Source organism: Macaca thibetana, chromosome 9 (genome assembly GCF_024542745.1).
Source record: "Macaca thibetana thibetana isolate TM-01 chromosome 9, ASM2454274v1, whole genome shotgun sequence".
Taxonomy (NCBI): Eukaryota; Metazoa; Chordata; class Mammalia; order Primates; family Cercopithecidae; genus Macaca; species Macaca thibetana.
Window position 1 is genome coordinate 4992785 of NC_065586.1, and position 21631 is coordinate 5014415.

At 39.9% G+C, this 21631-nt stretch overlaps 1 protein-coding gene and 1 long non-coding RNA gene across 3 annotated transcripts in view; one reads left to right on the forward strand and one right to left on the reverse strand.

Moving 5' to 3' along the window:
- Window positions 1–21631, reverse strand: part of LOC126963016 (uncharacterized) — a 105027-nt gene that overhangs the window by 57689 nt on the left and 25707 nt on the right. The window lies entirely within an intron of this gene.
- Window positions 19419–21631, forward strand: part of LOC126963008 (aldo-keto reductase family 1 member C3) — a 194549-nt gene continuing 192336 nt past the window's right edge. The window contains exon 1 of one of the 2 annotated variants that reach the window (XM_050804870.1): window positions 19419–19538. The gene's annotated coding sequence lies outside the window, so the exon portion shown is untranslated. The remainder of the gene's footprint in view (window positions 19539–21631) is intronic. The other variant, XM_050804869.1, reaches the window with a different exon arrangement.

Sequence of the window (21631 nt, forward strand, 5' to 3'; positions counted from 1 at the left end):
ATCAAGTTGTGAATGGCTACTCCAGCAGTACCCGCTGTTGTAGTAACAGCAATTAAACCTGCAATCATGGTAATGAGAGTAAAAATGAATCTTCTAGTTCTTTTAAGAATCCCTTTAAGGACTTCATTGACTATATGAATAGAAGGAAAGGATTCCCAGGGGCAGTGTAAAGAAACTGGTATCCATACCCATTCCCTGACCCTGACCAGGAGAACATTTGTTTTTGGATCAAATGTAGCATCAATGCACATAAACAATTTGCAATTATTGCATTCAATAGTTTGACTATCAGGGGTGATAATTATGTTTCCAACCAACAACATATATGGTGGCTTAACACAGCTCCTAGTGGGTACCACCTTTTCAGACATTAAAGTGATCTTATACGTGTTTATTTTGGTATTTGTGAGAATTTTTTGATAAACTACATTCCATAAGCTGATTCAGGACATGGCTGCAGCCGACCTCTACAATTCAGGATGTTCCGGGGTAACTATAGGATGACTCATATTTGGTCTAGGAGGAACGATGCCCTTGTCCAACCATTTGAATGGGTAAGGAGATACCCATTCCCTCTTTTTGTAGGACTGCCAGCCTTTCTCTTCATAATCTATTAAATAGTTAAACTCAGAACATTGGATATTTTGGTATTGGGTATTTACATTTCTGAAACTAACCAAATATATTTCATATGGTAGGCAGGCACTAGGTAATAAATAAAGTAATAAAGGACAGCCTAATTGCTACCAGTAGCCATTCACACTCAAAATTATTTATTAGTGATGAGCATATAAGTTACCTCTTCTTCAAAGTAGGGCAGAAAGAGTTCTTACTTTAATTGAGAATTTGAAATAGAAAAGGTCAGAAGGACTTTTTGCTCTCTAGGCAGAAGTACAGGAATGTGTTTGAACATTTAACTGTGTGTGTGTTTTTGTTTGTTTGTTTGTTTGTTTGTTTTGAGACAGAGTTTCGCTCTTGTTGCCCAGGCTGGAGTACAATGGTGTGTTCTCAGCTAACTGCAACCTCTTCCTCCTGCGTTCAAATGATTCTCGTGCCTCAGCCTCCCAAGTAGCTGGGATCACAGATGCCTGCCACCATACTTGCCTAATTTTTGTATTTTTTAGTAGAGACGGGGTTCCACCATGTTAGTTAGGCTGGTCTCAAACTCCTGACCTCAGGGGATCCAGTCACCTTGGCCTCCCGAAGTGCTGGGATTACAGGCGTGAACCACTGCACCTGACTGACTTTGTGTTTCATGTGTTAAGTTCCAGGAAGGGGAGTAGAATTGAATAATTCATTATTTTAGTAATACAGATACTATAAAGTCATGCTCATAAAATAATGCAGATTCTCCAGCAATCAGAATATGAATTTCTTAACATCCAAACTAATGGCAGCTTCCTAGAAATCACTGTGCACCCCCCAGTAATGGAATCATTGCAATTTATATCATGCATTATTCTTTCTTTCTTCAGTCTTGCTGGCCACCCTGATTATCCATTTTCAGATGAATATTAACATGGAGGACTTGCATGAGTTCCCCTACCAGAACCCCTGTGTGTGGATGGTGACACAGAGGACGTTTTTATGCTGGTGACTGGCTAAATCTACCCTGCTTAGAGACTTCAGTTAGCAGAATATAAGTCCATAGGCCAGAAGGGAAAGACAATAAATTTGTTTTCTCTTTGAAAAAATTCAGTGCTCTCTTCTAAAGATTCTTTACCTACTTAGGTCTCCATTATTGTATGTTTTCTTTCTTTCTGACTCATTAGCTCAAAATGATGATTTGCTTATAAGTTAGGATCAGGGGGTGGGAGATGATGACAACCACTTTATAGACATTTTTAGGTGGGCATGGATGATTTCCAACTTCTGAATAATGAGCTGGTGACAGGTATAGATCAGCGCAACTTTAACTATTTGAGGAACAAGAACACACACAGCATGGAGTCTGGAGGGTGAGGGATACTGACAGGATGACTAGGAATCCATGAACTTCCTCCAGCAGTGTGGGGATCAGATTCCTAGGCTCCTTTCCAGAGCCTAGGAATGAGGCATCCCTGTGGGAGGGGTGTTCAGTGAGGAGGGAGGGCACCCACCCAGGAGAAATGATTAGACATGGGATATGGAAGAGGTTTAGAAGGAGGGGGTTGAGTATATGTATGCTTGGAAAAACACATTGGCACCATTTTTTGGATAATTATATGTTGTATATAAAAGGAAACTCTCTCCACAATGTTTTAAGAAATGCTAGAGCTGAGAGTCAGGCCTGGACCTCTGATGTGTGCCCAGTTACAGCACTGACCCTATTGGGCTGTGGTGGGACAGGACATTGAGGACACCATTGACTGATCGGATTCCCCTAAATACCAACCCCATCTTTAGAGAATGTTCTTAGATTCCAAAAATATGCTATTAATTTATTATACTTGATCTTTTTAAATGTTTCATACATAAAATAAGGCATGCTTATAGGTATAAAAGACAAAATGCCTTAAAGCCATTACATATTACTCTCAAATTAAGATCAAAATGATGAATAATACATCTAATAAAGCAAACTCTCCAAAATCCCAAAAATCTCTTGGAAACAGTGTCTGCAAAATTGCACAATGTCTTCAAACTTTAGTAAATGTTAGGAACAACTCTTACAAAGACATGTAATTCTTTTACATAGCTTTTAGGGGTACGAAGTAAATCAGCTAATCATGACATAAATTTGCATTTCAGAAAACTCTTTTGAAAACTTGGGGTACCCTGGTGAAAGCATTTTGAGGACAGTGGTTCTTGACCTGGACACGCTAACACTTTCACTCTCAACCGTTCTTACTCTGGCGGCCACATTAACCCCATCAAAGAGGCTTTCTCAAGCCAGGTCTCCCAGCACATCTTGCAGCCCACAGTCTTTCCTTAAAGTATTTGTTCCTTAAAATTGAGGGAGGCTCTAAACTTTGGAGTGCCCTAGGCCAATTTCTTGGACTGTTTTCCATCTACTCTCATTCCCTTGATGATCTCTGGCTTTAAATACCACCTCTAGGTTGAGAAATACTCCAAAAATATTTGTAGCTGAGCTTTTCCCTCCAAACTCCAGAATGGAACGTAACAATGTGTGCTCTACATCTCCGTGTTAGTGTCTAGTAGACATTCACCCTTAGCATACCTCAAACAAACCATGTAAACCACTGCCATCCTGTTCCACCTCAACTGTCTTATTTTAAGAAATAATTATTTTGCACCTCATAAGGTTGATTGATGTAATTACCAAGAAAAGAGTGACATTTTCTCAACACTTACTAGTCAAGTGTGTAACTCCTAAGAAAAATTTTAAATGTCCAATTTCTTCAGCAGGAATAACATGTTTTTCCAGATGTGAATAATCATTAGGGCAGTTATTTGTAAATACCAAATCTGCTACAGGCTTATTCCAGCCAGTTCTTCACTTAGCTCTCTATTTCCACAAAACTCTTAGTGAAAAAAAAAAAAAAAACAACAAACTTCTAATTTCTTAAAGCTCAACACTTGGTTTTTCAGGAACATTTGGGAACGTAACAAAATTGTATAGGGACTTCCAATCCCTGATTCATTATTTTTTTCTCTACAGAAATGCTGAAGCAAATAATTCAGGATGAAGGAAAGGAAATACAAAGAAACTGGCAGCCATTTAGACCTATAAAGGTGTCTAGTCGATGTGAATATGTGGCAAAATATGAAAACATGTATTTTTGAAATTTTGGAATTGTACTCTATTGTTCTTCAAGATTTAAAATATGAATGTGTACAAATAAGTATAATTCTAAGTTAACATGTACACCATGTAGAAAGCTGTAATTAGTGACAAAACAATGTGAAGTGGAGTAAAAACCTGGGGAAAGGGAGAGTTTTTATGTAAAATTTAAGTTACATTGACATCAATTCAAAGTAAATTGCTATAATTTTACTGAATTGTATGTCATCCCCACAGTAATCACAGAGAATAACTGTGTTGGGATATACTCCACAAGGAATGAGAAAGGAATACAAATGTCATTTAAAAAAAATCACACAACCTTACAAAATGGTAGTAACAGTGAATATTAAGGACAAAAAGCTATAGACAGTGGGAAACATTGAAAATGGCACAAGTAGCCGGGCGCAGTGGCTCACACCTGTTATCCCAGCACTCTGGGAGGCTGAGGCAGGCAGATCACTTGAGGCCAGGAGTTTGAGGCCAACATGGTGAAACCTCATCTCTACTAAAAACACAAAATTAACCCAGGGGTGGTGGTGCAAGCCTGTAACCCCAGGTACTCAGAAGCCCCGGAGGCAGAGGTTGCAGCAAGCCAAGATTGTGCCACTGCAATCCACCCTGGAGAACAGAAGTAGTCTCTGACTCAGCAAAAAAAAACAAAAAACAAAAAAAAAAAAAAAAAAAAAAAACAGAAAAAGAAAAAGAAAATGGCACAAACAACTCTTTCCCTGTCAAAAATGACAGTCATATGTCGTGTAATGCCTGGGCTATCTTCTGAGAAAGGCTCTGTTACGCAGCTCTGTCACTGTGGGGACATGAAAGCGTGAAGAGAAAATTCTCTCAAACGAGGTCATTGCCTCATCAACTTCGTTTATGTCATATTATAAATCCTTTGTTGCTGTCGTTTCAGGAATGTTTATAGTATCTTCAGCAGAAGTGGAATCCATTTCACCAAACCAGTTTCTTTGCTCATCCATAAAAGTAGCTTCTCATTTGATAAGATTATCATAAGATTGCAATCATTCAGTAATATTCAAGCTCTAATTTTAACTATAGTTCTCTTACTACTTCCACTGTGTCTGCAGTTATTTTCTCCACTGAAGTCTTGACTTCCTCAAAGTCATCCATGAGGGTTCTAGTACATAAACAGGCCCATGGACCAAGGGAACAGAACAGAAATCTCAGAAATAATGCTGCACATCTGCAGTCATTCAATGAGTGATGCTGTGATAACTAGCTAGCCGTGTGCAGAAGATTGAAACTGGAATGCCTTCCTTACACCATACTACAAAATCAACTCAAAATATATTAAAACCTTAAGTTTTAAACCTAAAACTATGAAAAACCCTTGAAGACAACCCAGGAAATACCAATCTGAAATAAGCCCTGGCAAACATTTCATGAAGGCACCCAAAGCAATTGCAACAAAAACAGAAAAGACAAGTGGACCTAATAAACTGAACAGCTTCTACACAGCAAAAGACACTATCAACAGAATAAACAGACAACCTGAAGAATGGAAGAAAATGCCCACACACTGTGCATCTGATGAAGGTCTAATATCCAGAATCAACAGGAAACTTAAACAAAATAACAAGCAAAAAAGAAAAAGAAAAACAACCGCATTAAAAAGTGGGCAAAATACATGAAGAGACGCTTTCTAAAAGAAGACATACTTGTGACAAACAAGCATATGAAAAAAATGCTCAACATCACTGATCATTAGAGAAATGTAAATCAAAACCACAATGAGATACCATTTCATACCAGTCAGAATGGCTATTACTAAAAAGTCAAAAAATAACAGGTGCTGCTAAGGTTCTAACAGAAAGAGAATACTTATACACTGCTGGTGTATTAGTTCAACCATTGTAGAAAGCAGCGTGGCAATTTCCCAAAGAACTTAGAATCACTATTCAACCCAGCAATCCCTTTAGTGGGCATATAACTAAAAGAATATAAATCATTCTATCATAAAGACACGTGCATGCATATGTTCATTGTAACACTGTTCACAATTAGCATAGTCATGGAATCAAACTAAATGCCCGTCAACACCAGACTGGATAAAGAAATGTTTACATTCTCACAAAATTTATATACCACACCTTCACCTCCAAGATGATGATATTAGGAGGTTGGTACTTAGGAGCTGATTGTGTTACCAGAAGAGGGTTTACAGGTTCTTAGCGTCTTGAACAAAGAATTGGACAAAATGTACAAAAAAAGCAAGGAAAGAATGAAGCAGCAAAAGGAGATATTTATTCAAAATGAAAGTACACTTCACAGTGTGGGAGTGGGCATGAGCACAGGGCCCCATTACAGAATTTGTGGGTAGGGGTTTCCATTGGTTACTTGTTGTATGCTCTATGTAAATGAAGAGGACGAAGTAAAGTTACAAAGTCATTTACTCGGCGTACACCCTATGGAAAGGATATTTCCTGTCATAGCTGAAGTGTGAATTGGCCTTATGTTACCTGCCTCCAGACACTATTTTCTTGACTCATTTCCCCACTGAGAGATGTGATCCTCATAAATCTTTATGGGAGGCGGGGGGACAGATGGTCTTTCTTCTGTAGCTGCTTCATGCTGGCTTGGGGTGCAGTCCCTACCTACTGAGGATCACAGAACTCTCACTCTGCTCTGTCTAGTGGAGGCAGGGTAGCTCCTTGATGGCCAGGGGTGGTGTCTTTACCTGGAATTGGCTGGAGCCTTTGTTGCATGGTCATCTGAAACTAGATGGTCTCTAGGTGAGAGGAAATGAATTTGATTAAAACATTTAATGGGAACTTCAGGGGTGGATACCTATGCTGTCGAGAATGTTTGTTATTGAGATTTGCAAGAAAAAAAAAATTTGTTTGTGATGTGTTCTAGGATCTGTGTGTTTCCTTAAAGTCTTAGAACTAGCAACTCCATTTTGGATTGCTTTGGTCTGTTGAGGCTTAGTGCATGCATAAGCCCAGTCCAAAACAATGGCCTCCTATAATTTTGTTTAAAAACTTTCCACTTTTTGATCAGGTTCTCACTTAGGTGAGAGTGTGACCAAAACTTAGGGCCTTAGTGCCACTCTCAGTTACCATCATTTTGGGTTTCCCATCTCAGCATGTCATTGATAGGTTACAGTGTTCTCATGTTTGCACATTTCTTTCAACTCCTGTCACTCCAATTGAAGAGAGACCATATGACATCCTAGAGATGGTTGCATGTAAGAATTTAAAACCTTTCTTTGAGAGAATATAGTGCACCAAGGAGACTATTATTATGACTATTGGGAGGATAATACCAAGAGTTTGGAGTATGCTCCTCACCCAAGGTCCCCACAAGCCAAACCTCCTAAAATAAAATAGATTAAAGAATGAGCTAGATAAAGAGTCTACTCATGTAACTTAGCAGTCTCATCTCCTTCACTGAATTTCTATAATCTTCATTTAATGTATTTTTCCATAAGTCGTAAGTGCCAGCAGCAGCATAGATACTTTTCTGTTCATCCAATTCTATTATAATTTTCACAGAAGAATTTAAAGTCTGTTGTTTTAACTGTAGCCTTTACAGTAAAATTTGCTATAGAGCGTATAATGGAGGATACATTTCTATTCATTGCTTCTGTACTCTAAACCATGGAAAAAGCACTTAACAAATGATGCCCTTCTAGAAGAGTAAAGGCATCCTGGCAATGTTCTCTTTAACCCATTATGTGGATTAAGAGGAGTGAACCAATGTTTGTTTGTTTGTTTTTGAATGATTTGTTTGTTTTGAATGATTATTAGGCAACATATGTACCATTTAAGTTTCTTACTTACCTTGGGCCTTTATCCTTTATCTGTCAAAGTATAAGGTTATCCATGTATAAAGCTGCCTGCAAACTCCTTAACAAATAAAAGTACACCCCATAAGTTCACATAACAGATCCCTTTTCCGTTTCTGTTGTTCACAGAGGCATAATCAAGTAAAAACATTAAAAGATAATAATTTCATGACAGAAGTCTTAATCTGTGAACTTGGGAAAAGATATTCACATCAAGGATGCCATCTTCATTTTGGGAGAAATTTCCCTGGTTAGTTTGACCTTAAGGGCTCCAATGTGTGTACAGTTCCAAGAGTGTGGAGGGACCTTTCTCAGTTGTGAGATCATGAACCCAAAGTTCAAGGTCCAAAGTTTTGTTGTAGTGTGGGTGGCTAGATCTTTGGATATTCTCAGAAGATCCAATTAAAAGCTTTTTTTACCTGGTGAAAATATACTGTAGCATAATAATCTACTGTTATAACATGAGCCCTCTTGCTTGGGGAAGTTTTTATACAACCAGAAAACATGCATTGAAAATAACAATCGAATGACACCCTTTTATAAAATGTCTAAATGGCCCACCAGGTGACCAAATGTACCTGAAGCTTTGCTTTCCCAGCAATATGGGGCCAAACAATAGTTATAAACTATTTTAGTAATTTGTAAGTTACCACACCAAGGTATTCAAATTGGATTATTTTATCTTTCCCATGGTGAGTCATGGAATGTAGAACTTTTAATAATAAATGCTTTAAGGACTCAGGAAGGACAATCTGGCCATCCTGGTTCTCCATGAGTCTAAACTTGATTAATATTAGACTTATATCCTCTTGGATACCAGTTCATTCTCCAAATTAGGTACATTGTACTGATAGCTGATGAGTTACCATGGGTGATTAACTCAGACCAAGGAGTTTATTCCAATTGTATATTTAAACAGTTTTAGTATTAGCTTGTTTAACATGAAAATCTGACAAAGTATTTTCTTGGTATTTGATTTTTTATTGTTGTTGTTGTTTTGCTTGGATTAGTAGCTTTATACCAGAAAATTTGGTTATTGCTATGGTTTATAGTAACATAATAATCATAATTATAGTTGATGGCATATAATTAAACATTTGAATTTTAGAAATTCCATATAATCTTGGAACATATATTAGTATTATTCACAAAATATAACCTAAAGAAGATTGAACATCATTTTGGTGATCCCATATACCTAAATATGTTAAATAATCCTGTTTACCTCTTTTCTGGATGTTTTCAGGGGCCATCTGATCCATCCAAAAAGCCAGGCATTAGAAAAGACAATTTTGAAACTGAAGTTTGATTTTGGAATTCCAGATTGCCCTAAATTACTTATTTTGCCAAAATGATGACTCAGAAATTTTAAAGAAGCAAAAACCCTTTATAACCTTTTACACATTTTACTATTCTTACACATCTTGCATATAAAACTGTTTCTAATCATCTTAATTGCATGTTAATGGTGACTCCTAGCAATTTTAATTGTAACGTAAAACCTGTTAAGTTGTGTTCTGATACGATTAGGCTGTTTCCAGCATAGTTAGGGGCATGGCCAACTCCCCATGGAGAGCAGGTGGCAGGGACTCAGGGGCACGTTCAGGCAGGCAGAGGGGAGAAGAGACGAGACCACAGGGAATGCTGGGAGCCTCCCAAGGAGGCCTCTTTCATCCCAGAAGCCCCCAGGGCCATCCCGAGCGGGCTGTCCTCAGGCCTTACCTAACCGGAAAGCAGGCAAGTTAAATAATTTTCAAATGCCAAAGAAGTAGTTTATGACCTTAAAGCATTTAGCAAACCTAACATTTGAACATAACTTATACCACATGTTTACATTTTCAAGACAGCTATATTTTACCGATAATCTTTAAAACTGTTTATTTCCTAAAGATTACTCAAGTCACATGAACTCAATAAAAAGCATTACATTTTTCACTTTTCTGATGAAATATTTGATTTAAGCTCTTATGTGATTATTAAACCAATTAATTTAAAACTTTACAGAAGGGACAAACAGTGACTTTTACCCTTCATTTAACTAGTTTGCACAGAGCAAAAGAGACCAGAAACTGACTGGCAAGAAATAGTCTTTTGCCAACATGTCTGGTTTCTGGGTTCTTTCTCCCTGAGTGGCCCTAGGGACCCTGCTCAACTGTATGCAGACAAACATATTGCCATGAATTAAGAATATTCACAAATAGTTTACAAATTTTGAAGAAATTAGGCAGAGAGAGAAGTAGAATTCAAATTCTATTTATGAAAGTATACTCAACATGCTTAAAGTGTCAAGAAGCCTAAAATCCAAAAAGTTAGTTTAAGGATAGAAAGATAGTGTGCTCCATTAATTGCTGCAGGCTCCACAAAGGTAGCTTAGAAATTCCAGGCAAATGGAACGAATGATGACTTGCAAGGAATGTATAGGAAACAAAATAATTATTCACAGAACCAAATAAAAGCCTTCCACTAGGAACTAAAAGACATCATGGTTTTATATATATAAACAAGCAAAGCCAGAGGAGAATAAACAGCAAATGGGCTGGGTGCGGTGGCTCATGCCTATAATCCCAGCACTTTGGGAGGCCAAGGTGGGTGGATCCACGAGGTCAGGAGTTCAAGACCAGCCTGGCCAAAATGGTGAAACCCAATCTCTACTAAAAATACAAAAAGTAGCTGGGTGTGGTGGTGCATGCCTGTAATCCCAGCTACTTGGGAGGCTGAGGCAGGAGAATCACTTGAACCTGGGAGGTGGAGGTTGCAGTGAGCTGAGATCATGCCACTGCACTCCAGCCTGGGCAACAAGAGCAAAACTCTGCCTTAAAAAAAAAAAAAAAAAAAAAAAAAAAAAAAAAAAAAAAAAAAAAAAAAAAAACAGCAAACAAATGAAAACTAGAAGCAAAAACAAGTAAGTGGGAAACCAACTCTAAATTTTTCTACTCAATTTACCCTGGAGGTTAGAGTGTTACTGAGGGGCCCCCAAAATTCCACATAATGCATATATTGTTCCTAATACACAATTTAATATCCTTAGGTTCACTAATATTATTATACATTGTGTGCCATCAAGAAACTCACTTTAGGCACAAGGCCAATAATTACTCTAGCACTATCCATGCAAAATGATAGACATAGTGTGAAGAAATGCAAGCATGTTTGTGAAATTTGGCTCCACACTAGCTTCATGCTTAAGTATATCAGAAAAAGAATTGTCAAACTGCTGATGCATTTCTTTACAATAATTCTTATTTTACTTTATCAAGACTAACAGCCTTAACTATGAAAATGTTTGTTAGCTAAACGTCTCCAATTCTCTGTCAGGTTTACAAAATATTTTATTATTTAAACTTTGTCCATATCTTTTCCGCCACTTAATGGTTCCTTAATACATTGTTTCATAAATAACCTTCTCAAATCTGTAATTTGAACTAACCTTTTAGATAACTTCTGATTTAGACAAAATTAATTTTTTTTCTCACTAATAACAATCTTTTCTGGCATATTTTGCCTACAGAATTATGTGTTAACTAGAATTCTTCTCCTTACAACCTAAAACTTATGTGAAACCCTACCTAAAAAGCAAGAATTCCTGGCCAGGCATGGTGGTTCATGCCTGTAATTCCAGCACTTTGAGAAGCCAAGATAGGTGGATCACTTGAGGTCAAGAGTTCAAGTGAGCCTGGGAAACATGGTGAAAACCCCTGTCTACTAAAAATACAAAAATTAGACTGGCGTGGTGGCAGGCGCCTGTAGTCCCAACTGCTTGGGAGCCTGAGGCATGAGAATCGCTTAAACCCGGGAGGCAGAGGTTGTGGTGAGCTGAGATCACACCATTGCCCTCCAGCCTGGGCAACAAGAGTGAAACTCCGTCTCAAATTAAAAAAAAAAAAAAAGAGCCCTTCCCGCTTCTGGGCAGGGCAAAGAGTCCCATTCATTCCTAGGCCTTCAGGCAATACCAGGGAGTGACTCCAGCCAATTGCTCTCAATTTTCAAGGAGCTACTACAAAGCAGTTGTTGAAAGGCTGAAAATGAAAGAAAGGAAAAAATAAAATAAAATAAAGACCCAGGTCCCTTAAGCAAACTGGGTGGTGGCGGTTAGGTGCCTTCACATGGACACCCTTAGTTTTCACTGGACATAGCCAGAATCCTGCAGTGTTCTCTGTGTTTAGGCACTGCCCACCAAGTGTCCCAACTTGGAAAAGAAAAAAGAGAGAGAGCAAGAGATTTCCCTGTATGAAACAGAAAGGAGAGGGGAAAGGAAAAAAATAAATCCTAAACTTTGGACCTACCTTCTCCTGGCTGGCCCAGCAAAATATGTTACCAGTCGAGGGTGTCCAGTTTCCCAGCTTCTTGAACAAAGAATTCGACAAAACACACAAACCAAACAAAGAAATAATGAAGCAACAAAAGTAGATATTTACTGAAAATAAAAGTACACTCCACATTGGGGAAGTGGGCCTGAGCATAGTGGCTCAAGGGCCTTGTTACAGAATTTGTGGGGGTTTAAATACCCTCTAGGGACTTCCACTGGTTACCTGGCGTACACACTGTGTAAATGAAGAGGATGAAGTGAGGTTATAAAGTCATTTACCTGGAATATGCCCTATGGAGAGGATATTTCCTGTCATAGCTGAAGTGTGAATTGGCCTTATGTTCTCTGTCTCCAGACCCTATTTTTCTGCCTCAGTTGGGTCTTGAGTGTGGAACCATAATAAATGGGATTAGTGTCCTTGTTAAAGAGATTCAAGAGAGAGTGCTTGTCCCTTTTGCGACATGAGGATAGAAAGAGGATAGCTGTCTGTGGGTCAGGAAGCCTCACTAGACACTACATTTGTCTGCACTTGATCTTGAGCTTCTCGTCTCCAGATTTGTGAGAAATCCATGTCTGATATTGATAACTGACCAGTCTGCAGTCTTTTGTTATAGCAGCTGTCATGAACTAAGAGAGCCTGTTAGAAGGAGGCATAGACTTAACCAGTGTTTTGGGGGTATTTTAGGAGCCCTGATACGTGATCTTCGTGTGTGTTTTGCTTCTATGAGGTGGTATTGATGGGGTGAAGTGGATTGTCCCAGCTACTCTGGCAACATTTCTTTTTGTTGCCTCACAATAGATTTCCACTTATTTACAGAGAATTATATGGCTATATCTTACTGTGCTTTATGTTGCTATAACAAAATAACTATAACTGGCTGGTTCTTAAACAATAGAGGTATATTTGACTAATGGCACCAGAGGCTGGAAAGTCCAAGGCCATAGTGATCTCATCGGATGAGAGCCTTCCTGCTGTGGTGTTCCATGGTGCAAAGCAGGAGAGTAAGAGATCAGGAGCAAGAGAATAAAAAAGCAAGGGAGATCAGAGGCAGAGACTCTCCCTGGTCTCATGGGTCTGTCTATTCCCTCTCTACATAATGAGAGTAAAATCCAAAGAGCATGAGGACTGAATCAAATACGACAAAGACCCTCTAGAGGCATGCCAGTGCTGGTAACACCTGTGACAAGTTTTTCACAACTCACAATGAGTAAAGCACAGACCACCCCACATGGTGGCACAGCTTCTCTTCTTCAACAGACTTTCCCCAGGCTCCTCTGAGTCTCTTTTTAAATAGGCCTCGCCTTGGTCTGTAAGGATCTGAACACACTCCAACATCATTTGTAACAGTTCAAGGCTACATCCATAGATAACCACACCCTGTTAAAGAGCCAGCCTGAGAAAACTCACAGCTTCCAAAAGAATTCAGTATTTGTTCCAGCAATGTCTGAAGAAATGCCTGTCTCCCAGTCTCATAGAAGGGCAGGAGTCCAACTTCCATTAGTTCCAGTTATCAAACCCAGAGGGACTAATCACATGGCCCAAGCAGCCCCTTCCTACTTTTTGTAATTTTCCACTTGGCTGATTCCACTCAGTCGCTGCTCAGCCTTTCCCTGCTCCCCTATTTTCCTTTTAAAATGCTGAGTCACCTTGTATAATCATAGTTCAGTTCAGTTCGCGCTGGACCTCTTCTCTCATGCAATGTTAGGTTATTGATAAAACCTGTCCTCCCCGTGTTAATCAGTACCCAACTTTCTTTGTCTTTGACTTTAGCAGTAGCAGAATTTGCTTTTTCTGGCTTTTGTGATTTAATAGCTACAGACAGGTGGGAATGAAGACCAGCTTATATGACACTTATTTCTGGGTTCTAGTACTACTGAGCAGCAATTTCAGTATTAGGGATTTACAAATGTGTTTAATTTATTGCCAAACCCTGGCATACGTCAAAATAAATGCTTATATTTGATCACTAAAAGACGAGATAATGATCCACCTCAGGGAGGAGAGTATGTGACTGCAATTATAATCTTTAAAGCCTTCTGTTTAGAAAGCATGCTTGCTTGAACTTCAAGTTTCTGGGCAAATGTAAGGGTCATTTGTAAAAGCTGAGTTTTTCCTGCTGCCAATAAGGACACAGACCTTTTCTTCTATGCTCATTTCTTAGACTATTTTCTCAAGAAAAAAATTGTGTTTGTAAACTGTTCCTTAGTCCCTTTATTTAAAATGCACGTCAATTGTTTGAAAAGCTGACTAAGCCTGTTGCCAGAATTGCAACCTGCCAGTGTCGTGTTAAGGGTAAGAGAGACAACTGTTTGGAAACAAAAACATCAAGAAAGATGACTTCCTATCTCCCTGGGCCCCTTGCTCCAAGCTACCACTGCCTGCTTGTCATAAAGAAATGTTATTTTTCCTTGGGATAAAGGTGACTGTCTAACACAGAAGGATACCCCAATTACCAGGTGAATTTAGGATGGAGCCCTGAAAGAATGTTATAAGAAATGGTGGTGTTAGGCCTTATTACATGAAGACCAGTTATCATTTATCTCGAGAAGATGCGTGTAAGGGTTGTATTTCTTGGCTATATAAAGGGGTGAGATTTCTTTCTGTCTTTGTAATCTCTTTAGCAGATTACCGAGGATGCACATTGCAGCCTGGTTTAATGCTTTTTAAATTTTATTTTATTTATTTATTTATTTTCAAGACAGAGTCTTGCTCTGTCACCCAGGCTAGAGTGCAGTGGCACAGTCTTGGCTCACTGCAAACCCCACCTCCCAGATTCAAGTGATTCTCCTGCCTTAGCCTCCCAAGTAGCTGGGATTATAGGCATGCGCCACCACACCAAGCTAATTTTTGTATTCTTAGTAGAGACGGGGGTTTCACCATGTTAGCCAAGCTGGTCTCGAACTCTTGACCTTGTGATCCACCTGCCTCGGCCTTCCAAAGTGCTGGGATTACAGGCGTGATCCACCGCGCCCTGCCCTAATGCTTTTTTAATAAGAAAATTATTTTCTTTCTTTCTACTCTATAGAGAGGAGTTTTGTAGACTGGCAGGAGATTTCATTTTTAACATTATTCTCCAATAGAAAGGAGAACATACTTGACAGTTGTCCCAAATTAGGTAAAAGATTGAGATTGGAGACCCCCATAGGCCCATAATTTCTACCTTTGGTAACATAATAGAAGACATAGAACAACCCTCCCCTACACAGTCTCCTCAGTGGGACAGCCCAATTACATCCACTGTCCTGAGCACATGGACCCCTTTCTCTCTCAATCTTACCCATGTGATTCACTGAGGGAGCAGCTCCAGCCCAGATCACAGAACCATGTGAAGAACTGAAAACCCCACCTTCCCGAGAGGGCGAAGGGCAGAGCATGGACATATTCGATGAGTACCAAGGAGACATGAGAAAAATGAAAACATTGCCATGACAGTATTTTGGTATTCCAGAGTTTCTGCCTCGCTGCTATCAAGAACATCACCCTCACCTCTGGTGCTTCTTGTTAGGAATTCTTCCTCCTTGACCTCGCCCTGGTTCTATGGTTATAAATCCCCACTTATCTTGGTTGAAGGCAGAGTGGAGCTTGAAGGAAACCAAAATATTTCACTCTCAGGAAAGGAAGATAAATCTTGGGGCCCCAAATCACTAAGTTAAAGGAAAAAGTCAAGCTGGGAACTGCTCAGCACAAACTTGCCTCCCACTCTATTCAAAGTCACCCCTCTGCTCACTGAGATAGTTGCATATTTGATTGCCTCCTTTGCAGAGGCTAACCAGAAACTCAAAAGAATGCAACCATTTGTCTCTCATCTACCTATGACCTGGAAGCCCCCTCCCCACTTCAAGTTGTCCCACCTTTCCGGACTGAACCACTGTTCATCATACATGTGTTGATTGATGTCTCATGTCTCCCTAAAGTGTATGATACCAAACTGTGCCCTGACCACGTTGGACACATGTCCCCAGGACCTCCTGAGGGTGTGTCATGGCCATTTGTCCTCAACCTTGGCAAAATAAACTCTCTATAGTAACTGAGACCTCTCGTAGATTTTGGGGGTTCGTACTCTAAAAGAAAGTTTTTTGACAGATTTCAAGATGGCTATTCAGAAGGGCGGGAAATACAAGAATCGCTAAGAACTGTCTTTTATGGGAGAGGCTTGTGCCTATAGAGAAACTCTGCTTGGATGCAGCCAGGCTTTCTCTGAGGCTTTCCCTTGGATTTAGGAAAGATTAACTGATGGTCTGACATCTTTAAAAGTCTGAAGAAAACATTTCCCATCTCTTCTCTTAAGTGCTGCTATCTGTGAGGTTTCATTGACATAATGTGCAAGAAAATTAAATGTTGGGACTCCAAATTCATTCAGCCAAAAGGAAAAGTCAAGCTGGGAACTCGATAACACAAATCTGCCTTCCCCTTTTGGTTCCTAAAGAAGATGGCTACAAGATGAAAGGCTACCCACCTCCCCCATATTTTGTCCACAAGGAAATTCCTGGTGAGCTGCTGAAACTTCACCATGGCAATGCAAATCGATAGCTTATCTTTACAGTGCAGTCACCCCCAGACACAAATGCATTTCCGATTGCTCCCCTACCCCATTTTGTCTGTGCTATCTTATGTAAAATGCGGATTCCCCACAGTTTTCCCCTGCTCCCTGTTGTTTATGTGAAAACTGTGCGCTTCTCAGTATCCTGCCATTTCCCCTTTAAATTTGGAGCCCTCAAAATAATCTTCAGAGAAAGGCATAGACCTGTCTCCTGGGTGCATCCTCAACTTTGGCAAATAAATCTCCTAAAATTACTGAGACCTGTCTCATCATTCTTTGATTGACAGTAACAAGACCACCTCTGCTAGCCAGGCCTCCTTTTCTCTCCCTCCCATAACCTGTGTTGCCACTACAATCTGTTTTGCCAAGATTTAAACCCCGCTTCCATTTTTTTCTATCAACTTAGATGGTTTACACGTTGCTCTGTGGTTGTCCCCTACACATAGTCATAAGTTTGCATGCCTTCTCTCTTTCTAATCTTCCTTTTGTTAGGTGAATTTTTAGTAAACTTCAGAAGGTTGAGAAAAATGTTTCCCTTGACCCCCACCAGCGTGATTGCTCTCCCACGGAAAGACCCAAATGAAGTGTCCCCTACATCTAATGCCATGGCGCCCCTTGAGTGAAGTCTTTCTATGTTTTAGGAAATGTCATAAATAAGTTTTTTTTTTTTTAACACCTTGTTGGACAATAAAGGATTGATCTACTGATAGACACCTGATTCTCAATCAGAGCTTTTCCCAAGGGAATTTGTCATGTGGAAAAAAGCTCAAGAAATGGCCGGGCATTTTGGCTCATGCCTGTAATCCCAGCACTTTGGGAGGCCAAGGTGGGCGAATCACCCGAGGTTGGGAGTTCGAGACCAGCCTGATCAACATGGAGAAACCCTGTCTCTACTAAAGATACAAAATTAGCCAGGCGTGGTGGCACATGCCTGTAATCCCAGCTACTCGGGAGGCTAAGGCAGGAGAATCGCTTGAACCTGGGAAGCGCAAGTTGCGGTGAGCTGAGATCATGCCATTGCACTCCAGCCTGGGCAACAAGAGTGAAACTCCATCTCAAAAAAAAAAAAAAAGTCAAGGAATGTGGGAGTCATGGGGGCTCTAGAGAGATGGAGGAGCCACAGGTTGCTGGGGCTAAGATATCCTGAGCTGCACTAGTTTCTGAGCTATTCAAATCCCGGTTGTTTCACCCTTTTCTTTATTTTTGGAGTCACCCAGGATCCTTTCAACAACCACTTTACACTTGCATTAGAGCCTGTTTTTGTTGTTGCAAACACAAAAAACACACTCAAATAAGATGCTGTAACAATAGTTCTCAAATCACAGCAACAACTCTAGTAGCTATATCCTAGGAGGTTCAAACTCTGTTACCTGTTGCTGTGGTCTGATGTGTTCTCCAAAGCCCATGTGTTGGAAACTTCATCCTCAGGGCAACAGTGTTGAGAGGTGGGACTTTTACGTGATACTTAGGTCATGAGGGATTTTCCTTATGCATGAATTATTGCTGTTTTCTCAGAGGCAAGTTAGTTATCGGGGATTGAAATCCTGATAAAAAGATGAGTTTGTTCTCTCTCTCTCTCTCTCTCTCTCTCATGACTCCAGAATTGTAAAAAAAAAAAAAATCTCTTTTCTGTATAAATTACCCAGTCTCAGGTATTCCATTATATTAGCAGGAAATGGACTAAGACACTACTTTATAAAATGTTGCAATTCCCAATGTTCAGCTTTTCCTTGATCTAGCTTCATCTACATGTTTCTTTGCTTGTTACTGATGGAGAAATTTTCCTGTTGTCTCTCATTTACGGCTTACACTATCACATGCTCTCTATTAATTCATGTCTTCTATTTCCTTCTGTTGCTTTTCTGTAAGCATCTCTTTTCATGTGTCTCATTTTTAGGCTCTCTAAGACATATCATAAAACTCAGTTGATTCCTCACTATCATGCATAAAGCTGTGTTCGGGGGAAGTTCTCCCTCCTGACCTGCTACACCATCACACGGCCAAAGGAGTGCTGCCTTTGCTTTATTTGCACATTCCTGTTTTAAACAGTCATGGCCAGAATTATGTGGCTACTTGGGGCACATAATGAAAAATCTGGTTTTTGAAGTCATGCATAAAATTAAGATCTCTTTGTATTTGGTAGTCTCACATCCACTGTGCTCCCTGTTTCAGCACCTCATTGGGATTATTAAACTCATTAGATTCTTTACATGAACTTGAAATGTTCATAGAAATCTCTAGCCATTTCCCTGGTTAAACAAGATAATCTTTGTTTTTGCTAAAGAACATTCGTGGTTGTTTAATGATGAGGTTAATATTCCCCTCCTTTCCACCTCCACGTTGGAAAAACCACCTTGGACTGAGTTTTGAGGAGCAAAGAACTAATCACTTGGCCAAAGGGGCCTTGTATCCCCACAAGTCCTGGGTACTTTTCTCTCATAGAGAAAAGAAGGTGTGTATGGTTACCTGGAAATGTGATTTTATATATTCTTGGCATCCAGGGGAGAAAAATCAATAAGCAAAGAAGCTACAAACATCTCCCCAGAAATTAAAGGGTCATGCCAAGACTCTAGGTTTTCATTTCCTTCTGTTGCTTGTTAGAATGATGTTCTTGTGGGAAACTGGAGTTCTGCAATCCCCACTTCTTCTTGAATCCCTACCCTAGCTAAGTACTTTATTCTTAAGAGACTGGCACCAAATCACTTTGTCCTGTTATGGAAATGCAAGGTTTGTCTTTTGGATGGATTTCTGAAGACAATGGGTAAAACATTAAAGTTCATTTAATTGCCTGTCTGTCTGGGCAAGCAGTTTGGTTTTTGCCACACATTCCCCATAGTAAAATGGCAGTATGGTTTTGATTGCCATTGAAACTAACCAAACATTTAATCCTTTTCCCTTTAGAGAAAAAAAAAAAAAAAAAAAAAAGGTGCAGCTCACTGCCAGTGCTCATTTAGTTTTACATTAACATGTTCTTTGAGGCTGAAGCAAATCTGACCGATTTTCAATGTAAAAATAACTATAAAACCTGTTCTCAGAGTTATTTCTAAACAGAACTAAGATCAGAATTGTTTGAACCATCAGAATCGTCTATTTTGAAAAATCGATTCATGAAATGAATCTTCAGGCAACAACTGTTCAAGAAGGATGTGAATATCACAGGTAAGAAAGCTACATTTTCTAAGATGTGACATTGTCAGTGATCTGAAAATATGATTACTGTATTTTGTAAATGGAAATACCACTACAAAAACAGAAAGCTATCAACGGAATGATGTCTTTTGTTTCCAAAGTCAGCATACTAGAGTGATTCAAAAATAATAAGAAGCCAGGTGCGGTGGCTCACGCCTTTAATCCCAACACTTTGGGAGGCTGAGGCAGGTGGATCACTTGAGGTTGGGAGTCAAGACCAGTCTGGCCAACCTCGTCTGGCCAGTGAATGGTGGTGAAATCTCGTCTCTAATGAAAACACAAAAATTAGCCAGGTATGGTGGCATGTGCCTATAGTCCCAGTTACTCAGGAGGCTGAGGCAGGTAGAATCATTTGAACCTGGGAGGTGGAGGTTGCAGTGAGCTGATATAGAACCACTGCACTCCAGCCTGGGCGACAGGCCAAAAATCTGTCTCAAATAATAATCATAATCATAAAAGCGAGATATTTCGTGACAAAGTTCTCTCAGGGTAAACTGCCGCCACAAGTGCCGCTGGTGAGCATTCTCGAGGTAAATGGGAAAAGGGTTAAATGCAAGGCAGGTCATCAGCAAAGTACAGTACCTGTTTGTGAGCTGATTTTCTCTCCAGTCCAACATATTCCTCAATACGATTTTTAAATAGAATAGATATCTCACTAGGGGATAGGCAAGTAACTTAAATTTGTTCATACATAGAGGCAGGGCCGGGAGAGATTAAGAGCACATGTGGTTTAAACGCTGTTATCTTTGCTTTGCGAATAGTGTGGAAGTTGAAAATATTTGCCATTGAAGCAAGTGACTGTTTGCCTCAAGGTTAAATAAGGCAAGAAGAGCTTCAGATGCCTGGTCTGCAGTGAAGAGTAGAGCAGACCCTTCTGCTGTCAGGTGCAGACATTTCTCCTCCACCTTCTTTAAGGCATTAACACTCCTAGACATTGTTCATCTACAAGTGTCTTGAAAGTGTTAACTCCAGTCTCATTGTGAGTCTTGCTGACTCACGATGACTCGAGGACTTCGATGGCATGCTAGACCTTCCAGTCACCAGCCTGGATTATTGTACTTGTTCTGAGTTGCACAGGTGTTTTACTTTTGTGCCAGGTGGTTGGAAGGAGGCATATAAAATGGAGCCATTTGTTTTAAAATAATTTCATTTATTGATGCTCTTGTCCAGTGTGTCTGAGGGTGGTACCTGCCTTCCCAGGAGGCAGGAGTGGGGCCCTCAGCTGAGGAGCTTATGGTGCACTCTTAGTTTTTAAGACTTGTTATACAGGGTGCAGTAAAACAACATGTGCCACCCAAAATGTACTTTTTTGGTATATTTTGATCTTGCTATTAAGAGGGGCTACAACTCAGAGAGGCTGCAGACACATAAATAGCCCTGAAAAGCTTTCTTCTCCAGCAGAGATTTGCAAGTGCTGAGGAAATGTACCTTAGTGAAGTGAACAGAGGCTAAAAGCCTTTCTCTGAGGTCCCCCTTAATCTGCCTAATTGGATCAAGGAAAGATTAACTTCCAGGAAAAAACAGACTAAGATCCTCACACTTTAAAGGTCTGACTGAGAAATTTCTCCATAGGCCACTGTCTATCCTCCTGAGAGCAGCTTGGGGAGCCCCTGAGAGACTCACATCTGTGTGGGAACAGCCTTGGCTCACCATGAGTACCTCTCCCTCTCCCCCATTACCTGAGACCCCCACCTCCCCGAGAGACCCCAAGCCCCTATTCTCTCTGTAGCCTCAGGATGTGATGAAATCCTCAATCATCTGGTCCTGCTTGGAGTCTCATAATTGCTGCTCCATGTACATGTATATAAATTTATATGCATTTTATGTTAATTATTCCATTGTCAGTGTGTCTTATGTAATCAAGTCATCAAAACTTCAGAAGGGCGAGGAAAGAAAATTCTCTTTGCACCTGCAGGGGTATCTGCATGGTATGCAAACCAGAAAAGTTAAAGGGAAATAATGAATCAGAGTCAGGGAATTAGCAAACATGACCTGGACAATGGCAATGAAGGAATCATGCATGGCCTCTGTATTGGTATTTACACAGCTGAGGTCCATAAGTG